The following is a 6000-nucleotide window of genomic DNA, read 5'->3' on the forward strand; positions in this document are numbered from 1 at the left end:
GCACTGACAAGTGAATGAAGATGGTCTTAAGGGGCTCTTGGTCTGAAATCATGCCATGCCTGCCACTAGTCCTGAGAGGGTGTGGAACGAGGTCTGGGTCTGTGCCCTGAGAAATGGGGGGCGGGGAGACGGGGGGAGAGGGGAGGGGAGGGGAGAGAGAGAGAGGGAGGGAGGGTGTGTGGGGGGGTAGAAAAAACAAGGGAGACACCAGGTAGCAGAATACTGTCAATGGTCACTAATTAAGACTGTTTACAGAGAAAAAATGTTAATATTAGCTGTCAATACAAAAATAATATTAATTGCATATATTTAGAAGAGCTGCTTGCCATTTCTAGCAAATTGTCATGAAGTATGATAATAGGTATGTGAGTCAGTGGTTTTCAGACCCCTCTGTGAAACCACGGCTTTTACAGGCTCCAACACCCACCACATTCCACCTGTACCACTCCTCTAAATTTACTTCTCAGGTTCAATTTGAAAGAAAATGTTTTACCAAAGATGAAGAAAAGAGAATGGGGCCAGGGACAAGGGGGGAAAGAATTTGCAAACCCTGGACTTGAAAAATTAAGTCTAGATTAGATGAACTTGTGACTGATTAAACCTTTCTCTCCAACTCTGAAAGAGCAGCACAGTAAGAGGGAAATAGCTTGACCAGAGAGTAAAACACACTGTAAAGCCTCAATCATTAAAACAGTATGGCAGTGACCTTTAAGTGGATACATTACTAATGAAAAGTATAGAAATAGACCAAAACATGTACAAAAATTTGGCAATCAGTGAAGGTGGCTTAGATGAGAAAAGAAAAACAGCTGCTCTGAATTCTAAAATGCTCCTTAAGAGGGAGACAAATGAGAAATTGCCTGAATTCTTGAAGGAGGTAGGCTCTGAATGGGAACTGTACTGTCTCCCCTTCTATCCATGATTTTGGGTCTGCCTGTGCCAACATAAAATATAGCACTCACTATAACTGGGTGTTCCTTTCTAAATTCAGATAATTTGGGGCAGCTGGACAGCAGGCTGAGTTCCTGCTTCAATAAGCCTCTGTATTGCTGTGCTTGGCTCCTGGCCCCTGAATTCTGATTGGCCTGGGAAGTGGCTAGAGTACCATGATTTTTAAAACTCTCCTGGTGTGTCCAGTGTGCTGCTAAGGGTGAGAATGGCCACTTTAAATCATGTACCTTTCCTTCCATAAACTCTGGTAAATCAGTCTTTGATGATGGGTGAGTAAATAAAAGCATATTAAAGTACTTTCAAGCTATGATAGTGCCTAAATGTTATCTGTTGGTGTCATCAGGACCTTCGGGGTGGGGACAGCAGGGTGAATGCAGTCTCCATCTCTGGGATGCTCATGTTTGTGCTAGGGAGCAGGGGAGACCTTCAGTGGCAAATGCTGACTTCGGACAGACCTTCCTCCTCCATGTTTCTATCTAACAGCTGCTCCGCTGCAGAACCTAAGGCACCGGTCTCTCCTGGGTGTTCTTAGGTGAGCAGGTTGCACGAGCGGAGAAGCATCCCTGCTGCCAGCCTGGGTCTGAAGCTTGGTGCCTTCTCTGCGCCCCTCTCCACCTTCTCCCCCAGGCAGGCAGAAGGAGGCAGTTCAGAAACCGCCTTTGATTCCACTGCACATCTCAACGTTAAATATGCTGCTTAGCTGTTCACATCGTCCTGTGAGTCACCTTTCAAAAATATTTTTTGCAGACGACTTTGTAATAAGTTGGAATTTTCTACACTAACTTTTTATTAGTTTAAACCTGGTTTATTTGAAAATATAAGCACTTTATTTTTATTCATTAGTTCATGTATCTGTGTTTTTTAGTTAGCTTAATCATGAGACTTTAGTAGTCATACTTTTAATCCATTAAATACATATAAATTAGCCCTATTATACATTGAATTTTATAACTTTCAATATTCTTAAAATTTTTGGTAATATAAAAAAACCCTATGTATGCTAAATGAAATGGGAATTTAAATTTTATAAAATTAATTCTCTTGGTAATAAAAGTTTCCTGATTTGTCACCTTATCAGCTGTCCCCCCATTTCCCTCTGATCCTAAGTGACCTTGGGTCATAGCTAAATCTGAAGACTGGGCTCCGGGGGCAGGGTGGGGGTCTTAAGGAAAGGCCTGCTGCTAGGCACTGAATTTTTGGCCCCTACCAAAAAAAAAAAAAAGATTCATGTTGAAACCTGAATCCTCAATGTAATGGTACTGGGAGGTGGGGCCTTTGGGGCGTGATTAGGTCAAGGGAGGAGCCCTACTAATGGGGCCAGCACCCCCTCTTTTCACCAGGAGGACAGAGAAGTCAGCAGTGTGCAATCCCAGAGCAGTGCCTCCGCGTAGCCTGACCACGCCGCACCTGATCTCAGCCCTCCAGCCTCCAGAACAGCGAGAAATGCATTTCTGCTTCTTCAGCCACCCAGGCTGTGGTCCTTTGTCATATTGGCCCGAACCCACTGAGACACAGTCAACGTTCTCTCAGGTCCTGAATGTCAGTTGTGAGATTGCATCTGTGCTCCTTATTTGTGCCATTTTGTATTTCCATCTCCCTAACAGGACCGTGTAGCCTGATAAGCAGGGGTCAGTGCAGTTCCTTCTCAGATGCTTCCGTGAAAACTCAGCACCATGCTGAGTCCAGGTAGGGTATCAGTGAGTAACTCTTTAACTCAGGGGGGCCTTACCATGAAGTTGAAGCAGCTTAAGCTCCAGGGCCCCTGTCCACCTGGTCATATGTATTTGTAAAAGTAGCAGATAATGCAGCACAGGCAAGTATAAACGTACCACGATTTTCTAGTATATGTGCTGCCGAAGCGAGCACTACACCATGATTTTTTTAAATCAGGATTGTGAATACAATATCAGAATCCCTGTTTCTCAAGCAGGAACCTGCAGTGGCCACAGACAGTGGGTACATCCATCGGTGAAGCTGCGTGCCCTGTGCTTCCCGACTGCCAGCAGGAGCAGATTCTGATCACCTCTAAAACACTGGGTTAGCTTCCTGCTCTCCATGAAAACATTACAAAACAGCGCAGAGCATGTGATAAATATAGAAATCCTTTGTAGAATGGTATTCTTTTAATTTTCTGGCATATGGAGATCAATTTACTAATAGGCAGGTTATGGCTGTACCATTTGAATATTCTACCAATACAGTCTGCCATCAGCTAAGCCAAATGCATGGAAATATAATTGCACTGTTGGTAAACATGTCAGTACTCTGATCGGTTCAATTATGATGAGTCTGTCTTTCAGAAAGAATATTATTGAAGGTGGCACTTTTCAAGTCAAAAACAAGACTTGAAAACTTATCACTGTCATACTTTCTAACCCTGTTGGTGATGTGGAGGTTTTTACGACAGTGGTCTGAATGAAATACAACTAGAATGTGAACATTGCCACCTGTCCCCCCATCAAAATAAAATGCCTTTGAGGGACTAGTCATGCTGCTAGGGTTCTGAGACACAGGTGCGACATTTCTCAGTTGAGCTCTCCTTTGATGACATAGAGGGACCGACTCGCAGTTAAGGGCAGATGGGAGAAAAGGTGTGTGGGCTCGCGCAGCCTGGGCAAGACGAGGCAGAGCAGCGAGGAGAGTGTAGAACCGGGAGGCTGGGTAACCAAAGATAACTGTAGCCAAACTTGGCCCATACACGGCTCCGCTGGGGAGGGAAAGTGGTGCTTTCTTTTCTTCTGATCTTATGCACTTAAAATATTCAACATGTCCAAGAAATACAGCTAGAAATAGTGTTTGGGAGGAAAATTGGCATTAAATATTATTGAAAATAAAATCTGCTGCTTCTGCTTCAGACTGAGGTGGAATAACAGGAGCCAGATTTGATCTTCTACTTGAAATAATGAACAACCAAAGTGTATGAAATAATAGTTCCCAAGACACGGAACATTTGACAGTGAAGGAAAGTGATGCCAAGGAATGAAACAATAAAGCAGATGAGCCAAATGATTTGACCTGTCTTTCCTCCTCAAGAGATTTTCAGGCCACAGGACAAGGAGTGGGGACATGGGAGGAAGCCAACAGGCTCCTTCAAGAGTTGCAGGAGGCTCTGGCTGGTGCGGCTCAGTAGATTGAGCACCAGACTGCAAACCAAAGGGTCGCTGGTTCAATTCCCAGCAAGGGCACATGCCTGGATTGCAGGCCATGTCCCCAGTAGAAGGCATGTGAGAGGCAACCATGCACTGATGTTTCTCTCCCTCTCTCCTTCCCTTCCCTTCCCTTCCCTTCTCTTTAAAAATAAATAAACTCTTAAAAAAAAAAAGAGTTAGGGCAAGTCCAGTCCAGCACGAAAGGAGCTGAGAAGCTGTCATTTCCACTCTATTTGGAAACACTAAACAAAATGAAAAACCAACAACTCTTCTTAGATCCAGCAGGTAACTGAAAGCACAGTGCAAACCACTGCAACCGACACTGGAGAGATGAACAGGCAGAAACCTTGGAAGGAACCACTGCTGGGTTCCCTTTGCCTAGTACATGATGTCTGGCTTTCAACAAAAAATTACAAGGCAACTAAAACACAAAAAACACAGTTTGAGGAGATGAGTAAGTGTCAGAACCAAACTCACATACAGCAGAGATGGTGAAATTTTCAGGCTGAGACTTAAAACAACTATGATCAATTAGGTAAGGGCTCTAATGGTAAAAAGTGGACAATATACAAGAACAGGTGGGCAATATAAAGAGAAATATAAAAAACTCTAAAAGAAATGCTAGAAATCAAAAACACTGTCACAAAAGTGAACAATGCCTTTTATGGGCTCATCAATAGACAAGACATGGCTGAAGACAGAATCAGTGAACTTGTAGAAATGTTCAACAAAAAATCTCCAAAACTAAAATGCAAAGAGAAAAAGAAAGAAAAAACAAACAATAAACAAAAAAACCCACAAGACAGAATATCCAAGAACTGTGGATATGAAAGGTAATACAAGTTGTAATACAAAAGGTATTACATACTCATAACGAAGGCACCAGAGGGCTTCTCTTCTCTTTCAGAGAAAGAGAAGGCACAAAATATCTGAAATAACAATCACAGAGAATTTCCCAAAATTTTTTAAATATACTTTATTAATTATGCCATTACAGTTGTTCTATTTCCCCCTTCATTCCCCTCCACCCTGCACACCCCATCCCCCACCATTCCCCCCCTTTTAGTTTATGACCACATGTCTCAAGTTCTTTAGAGTCTATATTTCCCCTACTATTCTTGCCCTCCCCCTATCTATTTTCTACCTACCATCTATGCTACTTATTTTCTGTACCTTCTCCCCCACCGTCTCCTCCTCCCACTCCCCTGTTGCTAACCCTCCATGAGATCTTCATTTCTATGGTTCTGCTCCTGATCTAGCTGTCCTCTTAGTTTGCTTTTGTTTTAGGTGTGGTTCTTAATAACTGTGAGTTTGCTGTCCTTTCACTGTTCATCTTTTTTATCTTCTTTTTCTTAGGTAAGTCCCTTTAACATTTCATATAATAAGGGCTTGGTGATGATGAACTCCTTGAATTTGGTCTTATCTGAGAAGCATTTTATCTGTCCTTCCATTCTAAATGAAAGCTTTGCTGGATAGAGCAATCTTGGATGTAGATCTTTGGATTTCATGACTTGGAATACTTCTTTCCAGCCCCTTCTTGCCTGTAAGGTCTCTTTTGAGAAATCCACTGAGTCTGATGGGAACTCCTTTGTAGGTGACTGTCCCCTTATCTCTCGTTGCTTCTAGGATTCTCGCCTTCATTTTAATCTTGGCCAATATAATGATGATGTGCCTTATTGTGTTCCTTCTTGGGTCCAACTTCTTTGGGACTCTCTGAGCTTCCTGGATTTCCTGGAAGTCTATTTCCTTTGCCAGATTGGGGAAGTTCTCCTTTATTATTTGTTCCAATAAGTTTTCCACTGGTGGCTGTTCCTCTTCCCCTTCTGGTACCCCTATAATTCGGATGTTGGAACATTTAAAGATGTCCTAAAGTTTCCTAGGCCTCTCCTCATTTTTTTGA

The sequence above is a fragment of the Artibeus jamaicensis genome, unplaced genomic scaffold (assembly GCF_021234435.1).
Source record: "Artibeus jamaicensis isolate MK-2021 breed Jamaican fruit bat unplaced genomic scaffold, CSHL_Jam_final contig_354, whole genome shotgun sequence".
Taxonomy (NCBI): Eukaryota; Metazoa; Chordata; class Mammalia; order Chiroptera; family Phyllostomidae; genus Artibeus; species Artibeus jamaicensis.